The sequence below is a fragment of the Phalacrocorax aristotelis genome, chromosome 27, assembly GCF_949628215.1.
Source record: "Phalacrocorax aristotelis chromosome 27, bGulAri2.1, whole genome shotgun sequence".
NCBI classification, from domain to species: domain Eukaryota; kingdom Metazoa; phylum Chordata; class Aves; order Suliformes; family Phalacrocoracidae; genus Phalacrocorax; species Phalacrocorax aristotelis.
In genome coordinates, this window is record NC_134302.1 from 2427965 (window position 1) to 2450716 (window position 22752).

The window sequence follows — 22752 nt, forward strand, 5'->3', positions numbered from 1 at the left end:
GGTCCGTATAAGGCTATATTGGTCCGGTCCTTATAAGGCTATATTTTTATGGTCCATATAAGGCTATATTGGTCTGGTCCAGATAAGGCTATATTGTTCCGGTCCATATAAGGCTATATTGGTCCGGTCCATATAAGGCTATATTTTTCAAGTCCATATAAGGCTATATTGTTCCGGTCCATATAAGGCCATATTGTTCCGGTCCATATAAGGCTATATTGGTCCCGTCCATATAAGGCTATATTTTTCCAGTCCATATAGGCCTATATTTTTCCGGTCCATATAAGGCTATATTTTTCCCGTCCATATAAGGCTATATTTTTCTGGTCCATATAAGGCTATATTGGTCCGGTCCATCTAAGGCTATATTTTTCCAGTCCATATAAGGCTATGTTGGTCCGGTCCATATAAGGCTATATTTTTCGTGTCCATATAAGGCTATATTAGTCCGGTCCATATAAGGCTATACTGTTCCGCTCCATATAAGGCTATATTGGTCCTGTCCATATAAGGCTATATTTTTCCGGTCCATATAAGGCTATATTGGTCCGGTCCATATAAGGCTATATTGGTCCGGTCCATATAAGGCAATATTTTTCCGGTCCATATAAGGCTATATTGGTCCGGTCCATATAAGGCTATATTTTTCCGGTCCATATAAGGGTATATTGGTCCGGTCCATATAAGGCTATATTTTTCAGGTCCATATAAGGCTATATTAGTCCGGTCCATATAAGGCTATATTTTTCCCATCCATATAAGGCTATATTGGTCCGGTCAATATAAGGCTATATTTTTCCGGTCCAAATAAGGCTATATTGGTCCTTTCTATATAAGGCTATATTTTTCCGGTACATATAAGGCTATATTGGTCCGGTCCATATAAGGCTATATTTTTCCGGCCCATATAAGGCTATATTGGTCCGGTCCATATAAAGCTATATTTTTCCAGTCCATATAAGGCTATGTTGGTCAGGTCCATATAAGGCTATATTGGTCTGGTCCATATAAGGCTATATTTTTCCAGTCCATATAAGGCTATATTGGTCCGGTCCATATAAGGCTATATTTTTCCAGTCCATATAAGGCTATATTGGTCCGGTCCATATAAGGCTATATTTTTCCGGTCCATATAAGGCTATACTGTTCCGGTCCATATAAGGCTATACTGTTCCGTTCCATATAAGGCTATATTGGTTCGGACCATATAAGGCTATATTTCTCCGGTCCATATAAGGCTATATTGGTCCGGTCCATATAAGGCTATATTTTTCCGGTCCGTATAAGGCTATATTGGTCCTTTCCCTATAAGGCTATATTTTTCCCGTCCATATAGGCCTATATTTTTCCGGTCCATATAAGGCTATATTTTTCCCGTCCATATAAGGCTATATTTGTCTGGTCCATATAAGGCTATATTGGTCCGGTCCATATAAGGCTATATTTTTGCAGTCCATATAAGGCTATATTGGTCCGGTACATATAAGGCTATATTTTTCCGGTCCATATAAGGCTATATTGGTCCTTTCTATATAAGGCTATATTGGTCCGGTCCATATAAGGCTATATTGGTCCGGTCCATATAAGGCTATATTTTTCCGGTCCATATAAGGCTATATTGTTCCGGTCCATATAAGGCTATATTGGTCCGGTCCTTATAAGGCTATATTTTTATGGTCCATATAAGGCTATATTGGTCTGGTCCATATAAGGCTATATTGTTCCGGTCCATATAAGGCTATATTGGTCCGGTCCATATAAGGCCATATTGTTCCGGTCCATATAAGGCTATATTGGTCCCGTCCATATAAGGCTATATTTTTCCAGTCCATATAGGCCTATATTTTTCCGGTCCATATAAGGCTATATTTTTCCCGTCCATATAAGGCTATATTTTTCTGGTCCATATAAGGCTATATTGGTCCGGTCCATCTAAGGCTATATTTTTCCAGTCCATATAAGGCTATGTTGGTCCGGTCCATATAAGGCTATATTTTTCGTGTCCATATAAGGCTATATTAGTCCGGTCCATATAAGGCTATACTGTTCCGCTCCATATAAGGCTATATTGGTCCTGTCCATATAAGGCTATATTTTTCCGGTCCATATAAGGCTATATTGGTCCGGTCCATATAAGGCTATATTGGTCCGGTCCATATAAGGCAATATTTTTCCGGTCCATATAAGGCTATATTGGTCCGGTCCATATAAGGCTATATTTTTCCGGTCCATATAAGGGTATATTGGTCCGGTCCATATAAGGCTATATTTTTCAGGTCCATATAAGGCTATATTAGTCCGGTCCATATAAGGCTATATTTTTCCCATCCATATAAGGCTATATTGGTCCGGTCCATATAAGGCTATATTTTTCCGGTCCAAATAAGGCTATATTGGTCCTTTCTATATAAGGCTATATTTTTCCGGTACATATAAGGCTATATTGGTCCGGTCCATATAAGGCTATATTTTTCCGGCCCATATAGGGCTATATTGGTCCGGTCCATATAAAGCTATATTTTTCCAGTCCATATAAGGCTATGTTGGTCAGGTCCATATAAGGCTATATTGGTCTGGTCCATATAAGGCTATATTTTTCCAGTCCATATAAGGCTATATTGGTCCGGTCCATATAAGGCTATATTTTTCCAGTCCATATAAGGCTATATTGGTCCGGTCCATATAAGGCTATATTTTTCCGGTCCATATAAGGCTATACTGTTCCGGTCCATATAAGGCTATACTGTTCCGTTCCATATAAGGCTATATTGGTTCGGACCATATAAGGCTATATTTCTCCGGTCCATATAAGGCTATATTGGTCCGGTCCATATAAGGCTATATTTTTCCGGTCCGTATAAGGCTATATTGGTCCTTTCCCTATAAGGCTATATTTTTCCCGTCCATATAGGCCTATATTTTTCCGGTCCATATAAGGCTATATTTTTCCCGTCCATATAAGGCTATATTTGTCTGGTCCATATAAGGCTATATTGGTCCGGTCCATATAAGGCTATATTTTTGCAGTCCATATAAGGCTATATTGGTCCGGTCCATATAAGGCTATATTTTTCCGGTCCATATAAGGCTATATTGGTCCTTTCTATATAAGGCTATATTGGTCCGGTCCATATAAGGCTATATTGGTCCGGTCCATATAAGGCTATATTTTTCCGGTCCATATAAGGCTATATTGTTCCGGTCCATATAAGGCTATATTGGTCCGGTCCTTATAAGGCTATATTTTTAGGGTCCATATAAGGCTATATTGTTCCGGTCCATATAAGGCTATATTGTTCCGGTCCATATAAGGCTATATTTTTAGGGTCCATATAAGGCTATATTGTTCCGGTCCATATAAGGCTATATTGTTCCGGTCCATATAAGGCTATATTGGTCCGGTCCATATAAGGCTATATTTTTCGGGTCCGTATAAGGCTATATTGGTCCGGTCCTTATAAGGCTATATTTTTATGGTCCATATAAGGCTATATTGGTCTGGTCCATATAAGGCTATATTGTTCCGGTCCATATAAGGCTATATTGGTCCGGTCCATATAAGGCTATATTTTTCAAGTCCATATAAGGCTATATTGTTCCGGTCCATATAAGGCCATATTGTTCCGGTCCATATAAGGCTATATTGGTCCCGTCCATATAAGGCTATATTTTTCCAGTCCATATAGGCCTATATTTTTCCGGTCCATATAAGGCTATATTTTTCCCGTCCATATAAGGCTATATTTTTCTGGTCCATATAAGGCTATATTGGTCCGGTCCATCTAAGGCTATATTTTTCCAGTCCATATAAGGCTATGTTGGTCCGGTCCATATAAGGCTATATTTTTCGTGTCCATATAAGGCTATATTAGTCCGGTCCATATAAGGCTATATTTTTCTGGTCCATATAAGGCTATATTTTTCCCGTCCATATAAGGCTATATTGGTCCGGTCCATATAAGGCTATATTGGTCCGGTCCATATAAGGCTATATTGGTCCGGTCCATATAAGGCAATATTTTTCCGGTCCATATAAGGCTATATTGGTCCGGTCCATATAAGGCTATATTTTTCCGGCCCATATAAGGCTATATTGGTCCGGTCCATATAAAGCTATATTTTTCCAGTCCATATAAGGCTATGTTGGTCAGGTCCATATAAGGCTATATTGGTCTGGTCCATATAAGGCTATATTTTTCCAGTCCATATAAGGCTATATTGGTCCGGTCCATATAAGGCTATATTTTTCCAGTCCATATAAGGCTATATTGGTTTGGTCCATATAAGGCTATATTTTTCAAGTCCATATAAGGCTATACTGTTCCGGTCCATATAAGGCTATACTGTTCCGTTCCATATAAGGCTATATTGGTTCGGACCATATAAGGCTATATTTCTCCGGTCCATATAAGGCTATATTGGTCCGGTCCATATAAGGCTATATTTTTCCGGTCCGTATAAGGCTATATTGGTCCTTTCCCTATAAGGCTATATTTTTCCCGTCCATATAGGCCTATATTTTTCCGGTCCATATAAGGCTATTTTTTTCCCGTCCATATAAGGCTATATTTGTCTGGTCCATATAAGGCTATATTGGTCCGGTCCATATAAGGCTATATTTTTGCAGTCCATATAAGGCTATATTGGTCCGGTCCATATAAGGCTATATTTTTCCGGTCCATATAAGGCTATATTGGTCCTTTCTATATAAGGCTATATTGGTCCGGTCCATATAAGGCTATATTGGTCCGGTCCATATAAGGCTATATTTTTCCGGTCCATATAAGGCTATATTGTTCCGGTCCATATAAGGCTATATTGGTCCGGTCCTTATAAGGCTATATTTTTAGGGTCCATATAAGGCTATATTGTTCCGGTCCATATAAGGCTATATTGTTCCGGTCCATATAAGGCTATATTGGTCCGGTCCGTATAAGGCTATATTTTTCGGGTCCGTATAAGGCTATATTGGTCCGGTCCTTATAAGGCTATATTTTTAGGGTCCATATAAGGCTATATTGGGCTGGTCCATATAAGGCTATATTTTTCCGGTCCATATAAGGCTATATTGGTCCGGTCCTTATAAGGCTATATTTTTATGGTCCATATAAGGCTATATTGGTCTGGTCCATATAAGGCTATATTGTTCCGGTCCATATAAGGCTATATTGGTCCGGTCCATATAAGGCTATATTTTTCAAGTCCATATAAGGCCATATTGTTCCGGTCCATATAAGGCCATATTGTTCCGGTCCATATAAGGCTATATTGGTCCCGTCCATATAAGGCTATATTTTTCCAGTCCATATAGGCCTATATTTTTCCGGTCCATATAAGGCTATATTTTTCCCGTCCATATAAGGCTATATTTTTCTGGTCCATATAAGGCTATATTGGTCCGGTCCATGTAAGGCTATATTTTTCCAGTCCATATAAGGCTATGTTGGTCCGGTCCATATAAGGCTATATTTTTCATGTCCATATAAGGCTATATTAGTCCGGTCCATATAAGGCTATACTGTTCCGCTCCATATAAGGCTATATTGGTCCTGTCCATATAAGGCTATATTTTTCCGGTCCATATAAGGCTATATTGGTCCGGTCCATATAAGGCAATATTTTTCCGGTCCATATAAGGCAATATTTTTCCGGTCCATATAAGGCTATATTGGTCCGGTCCATATAAGGCTATATTTTTCCGGTCCATATAAGGCTATATTGGTCCGGTCCATATAAGGCTATATTTTTCCGGTCCATATAAGGCTATATTGGTCCTTTATATATAAGGCTATATTGGCCCGGTCCATATAAGGCTATATTGGCCCGGTCCATATAAGGCTATATTTTTCCGGTCCATATAAGGCTATATTGGTCCGCTCCATATAAGGCTATGTTGGTCCGGTCCATATAAGGCTATATTGGTCCGGTCCATATAAGGCAATATTTTTCCGGTCCATATAAGGCAATATTTTTCCGGTCCATATAAGGCTATATTGGTCCGGTCCATATAAGGCTATATTTTTCCGGTCCATATAAGGCTATATTTTTCCAGTCCATATAAGGCTATATTTTTCTGGTCCATATAAGGCTATATTTTTCCCATCCATATAAGGCTATATTGGTCCTGTCCATATAAGGCTATATTTTTCCACTCCATATAAGGCTATATTGGTCCTGTCCATATAAGGCTATATTGGTCCGGTCCATATAAGGCTATATTTTTCCGGTCCATATAAGGCTATATTGTTCCGGTCCATATAAGGCTATATTGGTCCGGTCCTTATAAGGCTATATTTTTAGGGTCCATATAAGGCTATATTGTTCCGGTCCATATAAGGCTATATTGTTCCGGTCCATATAAGGCTATATTTTTAGGGTCCATATAAGGCTATATTGTTCCGGTCCATATAAGGCTATATTGTTCCGGTCCATATAAGGCTATATTGGTCCGGTCCATATAAGGCTATATTTTTCGGGTCCGTATAAGGCTATATTGGTCCGGTCCTTATAAGGCTATATTTTTATGGTCCATATAAGGCTATATTGGTCTGGTCCATATAAGGCTATATTGTTCCGGTCCATATAAGGCTATATTGGTCCGGTCCATATAAGGCTATATTTTTCAAGTCCATATAAGGCTATATTGTTCCGGTCCATATAAGGCCATATTGTTCCGGTCCATATAAGGCTATATTGGTCCCGTCCATATAAGGCTATATTTTTCCAGTCCATATAGGCCTATATTTTTCCGGTCCATATAAGGCTATATTTTTCCCGTCCATATAAGGCTATATTTTTCTGGTCCATATAAGGCTATATTGGTCCGGTCCATCTAAGGCTATATTTTTCCAGTCCATATAAGGCTATGTTGGTCCGGTCCATATAAGGCTATATTTTTCGTGTCCATATAAGGCTATATTAGTCCGGTCCATATAAGGCTATATTTTTCTGGTCCATATTAGGCTATATTTTTCCTGTCCATATAAGGCTATATTGGTCCGGTCCATATAAGGCTATATTGGTCCGGTCCATATAAGGCTATATTGGTCCGGTCCATATAAGGCAATATTTTTCGGGTCCATATAAGGCTATATTGGTCCGGTCCATATAAGGCTATATTTTTCCGGCCCATATAAGGCTATATTGGTCCGGTCCATATAAAGCTATATTTTTCCAGTCCATATAAGGCTATGTTGGTCAGGTCCATATAAGGCTATATTGGTCTGGTCCATATAAGGCTATATTTTTCCAGTCCATATAAGGCTATATTGTTCCGGTCCATATAAGGCTATATTTTTCCAGTCCATATAAGGCTATATTGGTTTGGTCCATATAAGGCTATATTTTTCAAGTCCATATAAGGCTATACTGTTCCGGTCCATATAAGGCTATACTGTTCCGTTCCATATAAGGCTATATTGGTTCGGACCATATAAGGCTATATTTCTCCGGTCCATATAAGGCTATATTGGTCCGGTCCATATAAGGCTATATTTTTCCGGTCCGTATAAGGCTATATTGGTCCTTTCCCTATAAGGCTATATTTTTCCCGTCCATATAGGCCTATATTTTTCCGGTCCATATAAGGCTATTTTTTTCCCGTCCATATAAGGCTATATTTGTCTGGTCCATATAAGGCTATATTGGTCCGGTCCATATAAGGCTATATTTTTCCGGTCCATATAAGGCTATATTGGTCCTTTCTATATAAGGCTATATTGGTCCGGTCCATATAAGGCTATATTGGTCCGGTCCATATAAGGCTATATTTTTCCGGTCCATATAAGGCTATATTGTTCCGGTCCATATAAGGCTATATTGGTCCGGTCCTTATAAGGCTATATTTTTAGGGTCCATATAAGGCTATATTGTTCCGGTCCATATAAGGCTATATTGTTCCGGTCCATATAAGGCTATATTGGTCCGGTCCATATAAGGCTATATTTTTCGGGTCCGTATAAGGCTATATTGGTCCGGTCCTTATAAGGCTATATTTTTAGGGTCCATATAAGGCTATATTGGGCTGGTCCATATAAGGCTATATTTTTCCGGTCCATATAAGGCTATATTGGTCCGGTCCTTATAAGGCTATATTTTTATGGTCCATATAAGGCTATATTGGTCTGGTCCATATAAGGCTATATTGTTCCGGTCCATATAAGGCTATATTGGTCCGGTCCATATAAGGCTATATTTTTCAAGTCCATATAAGGCCATATTGTTCCGGTCCATATAAGGCCATATTGTTCCGGTCCATATAAGGCTATATTGGTCCCATCCATATAAGGCTATATTTTTCCAGTCCATATAGGCCTATATTTTTCCGGTCCATATAAGGCTATATTTTTCCCGTCCATATAAGGCTATATTTTTCTGGTCCATATAAGGCTATATTGGTCCGGTCCATGTAAGGCTATATTTTTCCAGTCCATATAAGGCTATGTTGGTCCGGTCCATATAAGGCTATATTTTTCATGTCCATATAAGGCTATATTAGTCCGGTCCATATAAGGCTATACTGTTCCGCTCCATATAAGGCTATATTGGTCCTGTCCATATAAGGCTATATTTTTCCGGTCCATATAAGGCTATATTGGTCCGGTCCATATAAGGCAATATTTTTCCGGTCCATATAAGGCAATATTTTTCCGGTCCATATAAGGCTATATTGGTCCGGTCCATATAAGGCTATATTTTTCCGGTCCATATAAGGCTATATTGGTCCGGTCCATATAAGGCTATATTTTTCCGGTCCATATAAGGCTATATTGGTCCTTTATATATAAGGCTATATTGGCCCGGTCCATATAAGGCTATATTGGCCCGGTCCATATAAGGCTATATTTTTCCGGTCCATATAAGGCTATATTGGTCCGCTCCATATAAGGCTATGTTGGTCCGGTCCATATAAGGCTATATTGGTCCGGTCCATATAAGGCAATATTTTTCCGGTCCATATAAGGCAATATTTTTCCGGTCCATATAAGGCTATATTGGTCCGGTCCATATAAGGCTATATTTTTCCGGTCCATATAAGGCTATATTTTTCCAGTCCATATAAGGCTATATTTTTCTGGTCCATATAAGGCTATATTTTTCCCATCCATATAAGGCTATATTGGTCCTGTCCATATAAGGCTATATTTTTCCACTCCATATAAGGCTATATTGGTCCTGTCCATATAAGGCTATATTGGTCCGGTCCATATAAGGCTATATTTTTCCGGTCCATATAAGGCTATATTGTTCCGGTCCATATAAGGCTATATTGGTCCGGTCCTTATAAGGCTATATTTTTAGGGTCCATATAAGGCTATATTGTTCCGGTCCATATAAGGCTATATTGTTCCGGTCCATATAAGGCTATATTTTTAGGGTCCATATAAGGCTATATTGTTCCGGTCCATATAAGGCTATATTGTTCCGGTCCATATAAGGCTATATTGGTCCGGTCCATATAAGGCTATATTTTTCGGGTCCGTATAAGGCTATATTGGTCCGGTCCTTATAAGGCTATATTTTTATGGTCCATATAAGGCTATATTGGTCTGGTCCATATAAGGCTATATTGTTCCGGTCCATATAAGGCTATATTGGTCCGGTCCATATAAGGCTATATTTTTCAAGTCCATATAAGGCTATATTGTTCCGGTCCATATAAGGCCATATTGTTCCGGTCCATATAAGGCTATATTGGTCCCGTCCATATAAGGCTATATTTTTCCAGTCCATATAGGCCTATATTTTTCCGGTCCATATAAGGCTATATTTTTCCCGTCCATATAAGGCTATATTTTTCTGGTCCATATAAGGCTATATTGGTCCGGTCCATCTAAGGCTATATTTTTCCAGTCCATATAAGGCTATGTTGGTCCGGTCCATATAAGGCTATATTTTTCGTGTCCATATAAGGCTATATTAGTCCGGTCCATATAAGGCTATATTTTTCTGGTCCATATAAGGCTATATTTTTCCCGTCCATATAAGGCTATATTGGTCCGGTCCATATAAGGCTATATTGGTCCGGTCCATATAAGGCAATATTTTTCGGGTCCATATAAGGCTATATTGGTCCGGTCCATATAAGGCTATATTTTTCCGGCCCATATAAGGCTATATTGGTCCGGTCCATATAAAGCTATATTTTTCCAGTCCATATAAGGCTATGTTGGTCAGGTCCATATAAGGCTATATTGGTCTGGTCCATATAAGGCTATATTTTTCCAGTCCATATAAGGCTATATTGGTCCGGTCCATATAAGGCTATATTTTTCCAGTCCATATAAGGCTATATTGGTTTGGTCCATATAAGGCTATATTTTTCAAGTCCATATAAGGCTATACTGTTCCGGTCCATATAAGGCTATACTGTTCCGTTCCATATAAGGCTATATTGGTTCGGACCATATAAGGCTATATTTCTCCGGTCCATATAAGGCTATATTGGTCCGGTCCATATAAGGCTATATTTTTCCGGTCCGTATAAGGCTATATTGGTCCTTTCCCTATAAGGCTATATTTTTCCCGTCCATATAAGGCTATATTTTTCCGGTCCATATAAGGCTATTTTTTTCCCGTCCATATAAGGCTATATTTGTCTGGTCCATATAAGGCTATATTGGTCCGGTCCATATAAGGCTATATTTTTGCAGTCCATATAAGGCTATATTGGTCCGGTCCATATAAGGCTATATTTTTCCGGTCCATATAAGGCTATATTGGTCCTTTCTATATAAGGCTATATTGGTCCGGTCCATATAAGGCTATATTGGTCCGGTCCATATAAGGCTATATTTTTCCGGTCCATATAAGGCTATATTGTTCCGGTCCATATAAGGCTATATTGGTCCGGTCCTTATAAGGCTATATTTTTAGGGTCCATATAAGGCTATATTGTTCCGGTCCATATAAGGCTATATTGTTCCGGTCCATATAAGGCCATATTGTTCCGGTCCATATAAGGCTATATTGGTCCCGTCCATATAAGGCTATATTTTTCCAGTCCATATAGGCCTATATTTTTCCGGTCCATATAAGGCTATATTTTTCCCGTCCATATAAGGCTATATTTTTCTGGTCCATATAAGGCTATATTGGTCCGGTCCATGTAAGGCTATATTTTTCCAGTCCATATAAGGCTATGTTGGTCCGGTCCATATAAGGCTATATTTTTCATGTCCATATAAGGCTATATTAGTCCGGTCCATATAAGGCTATACTGTTCCGCTCCATATAAGGCTATATTGGTCCTGTCCATATAAGGCTATATTTTTCCGGTCCATATAAGGCTATATTGGTCCGGTCCATATAAGGCAATATTTTTCCGGTCCATATAAGGCAATATTTTTCCGGTCCATATAAGGCTATATTGGTCCGGTCCATATAAGGCTATATTTTTCCGGTCCATATAAGGCTATATTGGTCCGGTCCATATAAGGCTATATTTTTCCGGTCCATATAAGGCTATATTGGTCCTTTATATATAAGGCTATATTGGCCCGGTCCATATAAGGCTATATTGGCCCGGTCCATATAAGGCTATATTTTTCCGGTCCATATAAGGCTATATTGGTCCGCTCCATATAAGGCTATGTTGGTCCGGTCCATATAAGGCTATATTGGTCCGGTCCATATAAGGCAATATTTTTCCGGTCCATATAAGGCAATATTTTTCCGGTCCATATAAGGCTATATTGGTCCGGTCCATATAAGGCTATATTTTTCCGGTCCATATAAGGCTATATTTTTCCAGTCCATATAAGGCTATATTTTTCTGGTCCATATAAGGCTATATTTTTCCCATCCATATAAGGCTATATTGGTCCTGTCCATATAAGGCTATATTTTTCTGGTCCATATAAGGCTATATTTTTCTGGTTCATATAAGGCTATACTGGTCCGGTCCATATAAGGCTATATTTTTCCCATCCATATAAGGCTATATTGGTCCGGTCCATATAAGGCTATATTTTTCTGGTCCATGTAAGGCTATATTTTTCTGGTCCATATAAGGCTATATTTTCCCATCCAATTAAGGCTATATTTTTCTGGTCCATATAAGGCTATATTTTTCCCATCCATATAAGGCTATATTTTTCCGGTCCATATAAGGCTATATTTTTCCTGTCCATATAAGGCTATATTGGTCCTGTCCATATAAGGCTATATTTTTCCGGTCCATATAAGGCTATATTGGTCCGGTCCATATAAGGCTATATAGGTCCGGTCCATATAAGGCTATATTTTTCCGGTCCATATAAGGCTATATAGGTCCGGTCCATATAAGGTTATATTGGTCCGGTCCATATAAGGCTATATTTTTCCGGTCCATATAAGGCTATATTGGTCCTTTCCATGTAAGGCTATATTGGTCCGGTCCATATAAGGGTATATTGGTCCTTTCCATATAAGGCTATATTTTTCCAGTCCATATAAGGCTATATTGGTCCTGTCCATATAAGGCTACATTTTTGCAGTCCATATAAGTCTATATTGGTCTGGTCCATATAAGGCTATATTTTTCCCGTCCATATAAGGCTATATTGGTCCGGTCCATATAAGGCTATATTTTTCCAGTCCATATAAGGGTATATTGGTCCGGTCCATATAAGGCTATATTTTTCCAGTCCATATAAGGCTATATTGGTCCTGTCCATATAAGGCTATATTTTTGCAGTCCATATAAGGCTATATTGGTCCTGTCCATATAAGGCTATATTGGTCCGGTCCATATAAGGCTATATTTTTGCAGTCCATATAAGGCTATATTGGTCCTTTCCATATAAGGCTATATTTTTGCAGTCCATATAAGGCTATATTGGTCCTGTCCATATAAGGCTATATTGGTCCGGTCCATATAAGGCTATATTTTTCCAGACCATATAAGGCTATATTGGTCCGGTCCATATAAGGCTATATTTTTCGGGTCCGTATACGGCTATATTTTTACGGTCCATATAAGGCTATATTGGTCCGGTCCTTATAAGGCTATATTTTTAGGGTCCATATAAGGCTATATTGGTCTGGTCCATATAAGGCTATATTTTTCCGGTCCATATAAGGCTATATTGGTCCGGTCCTTATAAGGCTATATTTTTAGGGTCCATATAAGGCTATATTGGTCCGGTCCATATAAGGCTATATTAGTCCGGTCCATATAAGGCTATATTTTTCCAGTCCATATAGGCCTATATTTTTCCGGTCCATATAGGCCTATATTTTTCCGGTCCATATAAGGCTATATTTTTCCCGTCCATATAAGGCTATATTTTTCTGGTCCATATAAGGCTATATTGGTCCGGTCCATATAAGGCTATATTTTTGCAGTCCATATAAGGGTATATTGGTCCGGTCCATATAAGGCTATATTTTTCGTGTCCATATAAGGCTATATTAGTCCGGTCCATATAAGGCTATACTGTTCCGCTCCATATAAGGCTATATTTCTCCGGTCCATATAAGGCTATATTGTTCCGCTCCATATATGGCTATATTTCTCCGGTCCATATAAGGCTATATTGGTCCGGTCCATATAAGGCTATATTTTTCCCATCCATATAAGGCTATATTTTTCCGGTCCATATAAGGCTATACTGTTCCGCTCCATATAAGGCTATATTTTTCCGGTCCATATAAGGCTATATTGGTCCTTTCTATATAAGGCTATATTTTTCCGGTCCATATAAGGCTATATTGGTCCGGTCCGTATAAGGCTATATTTTTCCAGTCCATATAAGGCTATGTTGGTCCGGTCCATATAAGGCTATATTTTTCCGGTCCATATAAGGCTATATTGGTCCTGTCCATATAAGGCTATATTTTTCCGGTCCATATAAGGCTATATTTTTCCCATCCATATAAGGCTATATTGGTCCTGTCCATATAAGGCTATATTTTTCTGGTCCATATAAGGCTATATTTTTCTGTTCCATATTAGGCTATATTTTTCCCATCAATATAAGGCTATATTGGTCCGGTCCATATAAGGCTATATTTTTCTGGTTCATATAAGGCTATATTTTTCTGGTCCATATAAGGCTATATTTTTCCCATCCATATAAGGCTATATTTTTCCGGTCCATATAAGGCTATATTTTTCCAGTCCATATAAGGCTATATTTTTCCGGTCCATATAAGGCTATATTTTTCCTGTCCGTATAAGGCTATATTGGTCCTGTCCAGATAAGGCTATATTTTTCCGGTCCATATAAGGCTATATTGGTCCGGTCCATATAAGGCTATATAGGTCCGGTCCATATAAGGCTATATAGGTCCGGTCCATATAAGGTTATATTGGTCCGGTCCATATAAGGCTATATTTTTCCGGCCCATATAAGGCTATATTTTTACCATCCATGTAAGGCTATATTGGTCCTGTCCATATAAGGCTATATTTTTCCGGTCCATATAAGGCTATATTGTTCCGGTCCATATAAGGCTATATTGGTCCGGTCCTTATAAGGCTATATTTTTAGGGTCCATATAAGGCTATATTGGTCCGGTCCATATAAGGCTATATTGTTCCGGTCCATATAAGGCTATATTGGTCCGGTCCATATAAGGCTATATTTTTCGGGTCCGTATAAGGCTATATTGGTCCGGTCCTTATAAGGCTATATTTTTAGGGTCCATATAAGGCTATATTGGGCTGGTCCATATAAGGCTATATTTTTCCGGTCCATATAAGGCTATATTGGTCCGGTCCTTATAAGGCTATATTTTTATGGTGCATATAAGGCTATATTGGTCTGGTCCATATAAGGCTATATTGTTCCGGTCCATATAAGGCTATATTGGTCCGGTCCATATAAGGCTATATTTTTCAAGTCCATATAAGGCCATATTGTTCCGGTCCATATAAGGCCATATTGTTCCGGTCCATATAAGGCTATATTGGTCCCGTCCATATAAGGCTATATTTTTCCAGTCCATATAGGCCTATATTTTTCCGGTCCATATAAGGCTATATTTTTCCCGTCCATATAAGGCTATATTTTTCTGGTCCATATAAGGCTATATTGGTCCGGTCCATCTAAGGCTATATTTTTCCAGTCCATATAAGTCTATGTTGGTCCGGTCCATATAAGGCTATATTTTTCGTGTCCATATAAGGCTATATTAGTCCGGTCCATATAAGGCTATACTGTTCCGCTCCATATAAGGCTATATTGGTCCTGTCCATATAAGGCTATATTTTTCCGGTCCATATAAGGCTATATTGGTCCGGTCCATATAAGGCAATATTTTTCCGGTCCATATAAGGCAATATTTTTCCGGTCCATATAAGGCTATATTGGTCCGGTCCATATAAGGCTATATTTTTCCGGTCCATATAAGGCTATATTGGTCCGGTCCATATAAGGCTATATTTTTCCGGTCCATATAAGGCTATATTGGTCCTTTATATATAAGGCTATATTGGCCCGGTCCATATAAGGCTATATTGGCCCGGTCCATATAAGGCTATATTTTTCCGGTCCATATAAGGCTATATTGGTCCGCTCCATATAAGGCTATATTGGTCCGGTCCATATAAGGCTATGTTGGTCCGGTCCATATAAGGCTATATTGGTCCGGTCCATATAAGGCAATATTTTTCCGGTCCATATAAGGCTATATTGGTCCGGTCCATATAAGGCTATATTTTTCCAGTCCATATAAGGCTATATTTTTCTGGTCCATATAAGGCTATATTTTTCCCATCCATATAAGGCTATATTGGTCCTGTCCATATAAGGCTATATTTTTCTGGTCCATATAAGGCTATATTTTTCTGGTCCATATAAGGCTATATTTTTCCCATCCATATAAGGCTATATTGGTCCGGTCCATGTAAGGCTATATTTTTCTGGTCCATGTAAGGCTATATTTTTCTGGTCCATATAAGGCTATATTTTTCCCATCCAATTAAGGCTATATTTTTCTGGTCCATATAAGGCTATATTTTTCCCATGCATATAAGGCTATATTTTTCCGGTCCATATAAGGCTATATTTTTCCTGTCCATATAAGGCTATATTGGTCCTGTCCATATAAGGCTATATTTTTCCGGTCCATATAAGGCTATATTGGTCCGGTCCATATAAGGCTATATTTTTCCGGTCCATATAAGGCTATATTTTTCCGGTCCATATAAGGGTATATTGGTCCGGTCCATATCAGGCTATATTTTTCCGGTCCATATAAGGCTATATTGGTCCGGTCCATTTAAGGCTATATTTTTCAGTCCATATAAGGCTATATTGGTCCGGTCCATATAAGGCTATATTTTTCAAGTCCATATAAGGCTACATTTTTCTGGTCCATATAAGGCTATATTGGTCCGGTCCATATAAGGCTATATTTTTCCAGTCCATATGAGGCTAAATTGGTCCGGTCCATATAAGGCTATATTTTTCGGGTCCGTATAAGGCTATATTTTTACGGTCCATATAAGGCTATATTGTTCCGGTCCATATAAGGCTATATTGGTCCGGTCCATATAAGGCTATATTTTTCCGGTCCATGTAAGGCTATATTGGTCCTTTCCATATAAGGCTATATTAGTCCGGTCCATATAAGGCTATATTAGTCCAGTCCATATAAGGCTATATTGGTCCGGTCCATATAAGGCTATATTTTTCCAGTCCATATAAGGCTATATTTTTCCCATCCATATAAGGCTATATTTTTCTGGTCCATATAAGGCTATATTGGTCCGGTCCATATAAGGCTATATTTTTGCAGTCCATATAAGGGTATATTGGTCCGGTCCATATAAGGCTATATTTTTCGTGTCCATATAAGGCTATACTGTTCCGCTCCATATAAGGCTATATTTTTCCGGTCCATATAAGGCTATATTTTTCCGGTCCATATAAGGCTATATTGGTCCGGTCCATATAAGGCTATATTGGTCCGGTCCATATAAGGCTATATTTTTCCGGTCCATATAAGGCTATATTGGTCCTTTCTATATAAGGCTATATTTTTCCGGTCCATATAAGGCTATATTGGCCCGGTCCATATAAGGCTATATTTTTCCGGTCCATATAAGGCTATATTGGTCCGGTCCATATAAGGCTATATTTTTCCAGTCCATATAAGGCTATGTTGGTCCGGTCCATATAAGGCTATATTTTTCAAGTCCATATAAGGCTATATTTTTCTGGTCCATATAAGGCTATATTTTTCCCATCCATATAGGGCTATATTGGTCCTGTCCATATAGGGCTATATTTTTCTGGTCCATATAAGGCTATATTTTTCCCATCCATATAAGGCTATATTTTTCCCATCCATATAAGGCTATATTGGTCCGGTCCATATAAGGCTATATTGGTCCGGTCCATATAAGGCTATATAGGTCCGGTCCATATAAGGTTATATTGGTCTGGTCCATATAAGGCTATATTTTTGCAGTTCATATAAGTCTATATTGGTCCTGTCCATATAAGGCTATATTTTTCCAGTCCATATAAGGCTATATTGGTCCGGTCCATATAAGGCTATATTTTTCCAGTCCATATAAGGCTATATTGGTCCTTTCTATATAAGGCTATGTTTATCGGGTCCATATAAGGCTATATTGGTCCGGTCCATATAAGGCTATATTTTTCCGGTCCATATAGGGCTATATTTTTCCGGTCCATATAAGGCTATATTGGTCCGGTCCATATAAGGCTATATTGGTTCTTTCTATTTAAGGCTATATTTTTCTGGTCCATATAAGGCTATATTTTTCTGGTCCATATAGGGCTATATTTTTCCGGTCCATATAAGGCTATATTGGTCCGGTCCATATAAGGCTATATTTTTCCAGTCCATATAAGGCTATATTGGTCCCGTCCATATAAGGCTATATTTTTCCGGTCCATATAAGGCTATATTGGTCCGGTCCATATAAGGCTATATTTTTCCAGTCCATATAAGGCTATGTTGGTCAGGTCCATATAAGGCTATATTGGTCCGGTCCATATAAGGCTATATTTTTCCAGTCCATATAAGGCTATATTGGTCCGGTCCATATAAGGCTATATTTTTCAAGTCCATATAAGGCTATATTGGTCCGGTCCATATAAGGCTATATTTTTCACGTCCATATAAGGCTATACTGTTCCGGTCCATATAACGCTATATTGGTCCGGTCCATATAAGGCTATATTGGTCCGGTCCATATAACGCTATATTTTTCCGGTCTATATAAAGCTATATTGGTCCTTTCTATATAAGGCTATATTTTTCCGGTCCATATAAGGCTATATTGGCCCGGTCCATATAAGGCTATATTTTTCCGGTCCATATAAGGCTATATTTTTCCTGTCCATATAAGGCTATGTTGGTCCGGTCCATATAAGGCTATATTTTTCAAGTCCATATAAGGCTATATTTTTCTGGTCCATATAAGGCTATATTTTTCAAGTCCATATAAGGCTATATTGGTCCTGTCCATATAAGGCTATATTTTTGTGGTCCATATAAGGCTATATTTTTCCCGTCCATATAAGGCTATATTTTTCTGGTCCATATAAGGCTATATTTTTCCCATCCATATAAGGCTATATTGGTCCGGTCCATATAAGGCTATATTTTTCTGGTCCATATAAGGCTATATTTTTCCAGTCCATATAAGGCTATATTTTTCCAGTCCATATAAGGCTATATTGGTCCTGTCCATATAAGGCTATATTTTTCCCGTCCATATAAGGCTATATTGGTCCGGTCCATATAAGGCTATATTGGTCCGGTCCATTTAAGGCTATATTTTTCAGTCCATATAAGGCTATATTGGTCCGGTCCATATAAGGCTATATTTTTCAAGTCCATATAAGGCTACATTTTTCTGGTCCATATAAGGCTATATTGGTCCGGTCCATATAAGGCTATATTTTTCCAGTCCATATGAGGCTAAATTGGTCCGGTCCATATAAGGCTATATTTTTCGGGTCCGTATAAGGCTATATTTTTACGGTCCATATAAGGCTATATTGTTCCGGTCCATATAAGGCTATATTGGTCCGGTCCATATAAGGCTATATTTTTCCGGTCCATGTAAGGCTATATTGGTCCTTTCCATATAAGGCTATATTAGTCCGGTCCATATAAGGCTATATTAGTCCAGTCCATATAAGGCTATATTGTTCCGGTCCATATAAGGCTATATTTTTCCAGTCCATATAAGGCTATATTTTTCCCATCCATATAAGGCTATATTTTTCTGGTCCATATAAGGCTATATTGGTCCGGTCCATATAAGGCTATATTTTTGCAGTCCATATAAGGGTATATTGGTCCGGTCCATATAAGGCTATATTTTTCGTGTCCATATAAGGCTATACTGTTCCGCTCCATATAAGGCTATATTTTTCCGGTCCATATAAGGCTATATTTTTCCGGTCCATATAAGGCTATATTGGTCCGGTCCATATAAGGCTATATTGGTCCGGTCCATATAAGGCTATATTTTTCCGGTCCATATAAGGCTATATTGGTCCTTTCTATATAAGGCTATATTTTTCCGGTCCATATAAGGCTATATTGGCCCGGTCCATATAAGGCTATATTTTTCCGGTCCATATAAGGCTATATTGGTCCGGTCCATATAAGGCTATATTTTTCCAGTCCATATAAGGCTATGTTGGTCCGGTCCATATAAGGCTATATTTTTCAAGTCCATATAAGGCTATATTTTTCTGGTCCATATAAGGCTATATTTTTCCCATCCATATAGGGCTATATTGGTCCTGTCCATATAGGGCTATATTTTTCTGGTCCATATAAGGCTATATTTTTCCCATCCATATAAGGCTATATTTTTCCCATCCATATAAGGCTATATTGGTCCGGTCCATATAAGGCTATATTGGTCCGGTCCATATAAGGCTATATAGGTCCGGTCCATATAAGGTTATATTGGTCTGGTCCATATAAGGCTATATTTTTGCAGTTCATATAAGTCTATATTGGTCCTGTCCATATAAGGCTATATTTTTCCAGTCCATATAAGGCTATATTGGTCCGGTCCATATAAGGCTATATTTTTCCAGTCCATATAAGGCTATATTGGTCCTTTCTATATAAGGCTATGTTTATCGGGTCCATATAAGGCTATATTGGTCCGGTCCATATAAGGCTATATTTTTCCGGTCCATATAGGGCTATATTTTTCCGGTCCATATAAGGCTATATTGGTCCGGTCCATATAAGGCTATATTGGTTCTTTCTATTTAAGGCTATATTTTTCTGGTCCATATAAGGCTATATTTTTCTGGTCCATATAGGGCTATATTTTTCCGGTCCATATAAGGCTATATTGGTCCGGTCCATATAAGGCTATATTTTTCCAGTCCATATAAGGCTATATTGGTCCCGTCCATATAAGGCTATATTTTTCCGGTCCATATAAGGCTATATTGGTCCGGTCCATATAAGGCTATATTTTTCCAGTCCATATAAGGCTATGTTGGTCAGGTCCATATAAGGCTATATTGGTCCGGTCCATATAAGGCTATATTTTTCCAGTCCATATAAGGCTATATTGGTCCGGTCCATATAAGGCTATATTTTTCAAGTCCATATAAGGCTATATTGGTCCGGTCCATATAAGGCTATATTTTTCACGTCCATATAAGGCTATACTGTTCCGGTCCATATAACGCTATATTGGTCCGGTCCATATAAGGCTATATTGGTCCGGTCCATATAACGCTATATTTTTCCGGTCTATATAAAGCTATATTGGTCCTTTCTATATAAGGCTATATTTTTCCGGTCCATATAAGGCTATATTGGCCCGGTCCATATAAGGCTATATTTTTCCGGTCCATATAAGGCTATATTTTTCCTGTCCATATAAGGCTATGTTGGTCCGGTCCATATAAGGCTATATTTTTCAAGTCCATATAAGGCTATATTTTTCTGGTCCATATAAGGCTATATTTTTCAAGTCCATATAAGGCTATATTGGTCCTGTCCATATAAGGCTATATTTTTGTGGTCCATATAAGGCTATATTTTTCCCGTCCATATAAGGCTATATTTTTCTGGTCCATATAAGGCTATATTTTTCCCATCCATATAAGGCTATATTGGTCCGGTCCATATAAGGCTATATTTTTCTGGTCCATATAAGGCTATATTTTTCCAGTCCATATAAGGCTATATTTTTCCAGTCCATATAAGGCTATATTGGTCCTGTCCATATAAGGCTATATTTTTCCCGTCCATATAAGGCTATATTGGTCCGGTCCATATAAGGCTATATAGGTCCGGTCCATATAAGGCTATATAGGTCCGGTCCATGTAAGGTTATATTGGTCCGGTCCATATAAGGCTATATTTTTCCGGCCCATATAAGGCTATATTGGTCCTCTCCATGTAAGGCTATATTTTTCCAGTCCATATAAGGCTATATTGGTCCTTTCTCTATAAGGCTATATTTTTCCAGTCCATAAAAGGCTATATTGGTCCTGTCCATATAAGGCTATATTTTTGCAGTCCATATAAGTCTATATTGGTCTGGTCCATATAAGGCTATATTTTTCGGGTCCATATAAGGCTATATTTTTCCTGTCCATATAAGGCTATATTTTTCTGGTCCATATAAGGCTATATTGGTCCGGTCCATATAAGGCTATATTTTTCCGGTCCATATAAGGGTATATTGGTCCGGTCCATATAAGGCTATATTTTTCAGGTCCATATAAGGCTATATTAGTCCGGTCCATATAAGGCTATATTTTTCCCATCCATATAAGGCTATATTGGTCCGGTCCATATAAGGCTATATTTTTCCGGTCCAAATAAGGCTATATTGGTCCTTTCTATATAAGGCTATATTTTTCCGGTACATATAAGGCTATATTGGTCCGGTCCATATAAGGCTATATTTTTCCGGACCATATAAGGCTATATTGGTCCGGTCCATATAAAGCTATATTTTTCCAGTCCATATAAGGCTATGTTGGTCAGGTCCATATAAGGCTATATTGGTCTGGTCCATATAAGGCTATATTTTTCCAGTCCATATAAGGCTATATTGGTCCGGTCCATATAAGGCTATATTTTTCCAGTCCATATAAGGCTATATTGGTCCGGTCCATATAAGGCTATATTTTTCCGGTCCATATAAGGCTATACTGTTCCGGTCCATATAAGGCTATACTGTTCCGTTCCATATAAGGCTATATTGGTTCGGTCCATATAAGGCTATATTTCTCCGGTCCATATAAGGCTATATTGGTCCTGTCCATATAAGGCTATATTTTTCCGGTCCGTATAAGGCTATATTGGTCCTTTCCCTATAAGGCTATATTTTTCCCGTCCATATAGGCCTATATTTTTCCGGTCCATATAAGGCTATATTTTTCCCGTCCATATAAGGCTATATTTTTCTGGTCCATATAAGGCTATATTGGTCCGGTCCATATAAGGCTATATTTTTGCAGTCCATATAAGGCTATATTGGTCCGGTCCATATAAGGCTATATTTTTCCGGTCCATATAAGGCTATATTGGTCCTTTCTATATAAGGCTATATTGGTCCGGTCCATATAAGGCTATATTGGTCCGGTCCATATGAGGCTATATTTTTCCGGTCCATATAAGGCTATATTGTTCCGGTCCATATAAGGCTATATTGGTCCTGTCCTTATAAGGCTATATTTTTAGGGTCCATATAAGGCTATATTTTTCCGGTCCATATAAGGCTATATTGTTCCGGTCCATATAAGGCTATATTGGTCCGGTCCATATAAGGCTATATTTTTCCGGTCC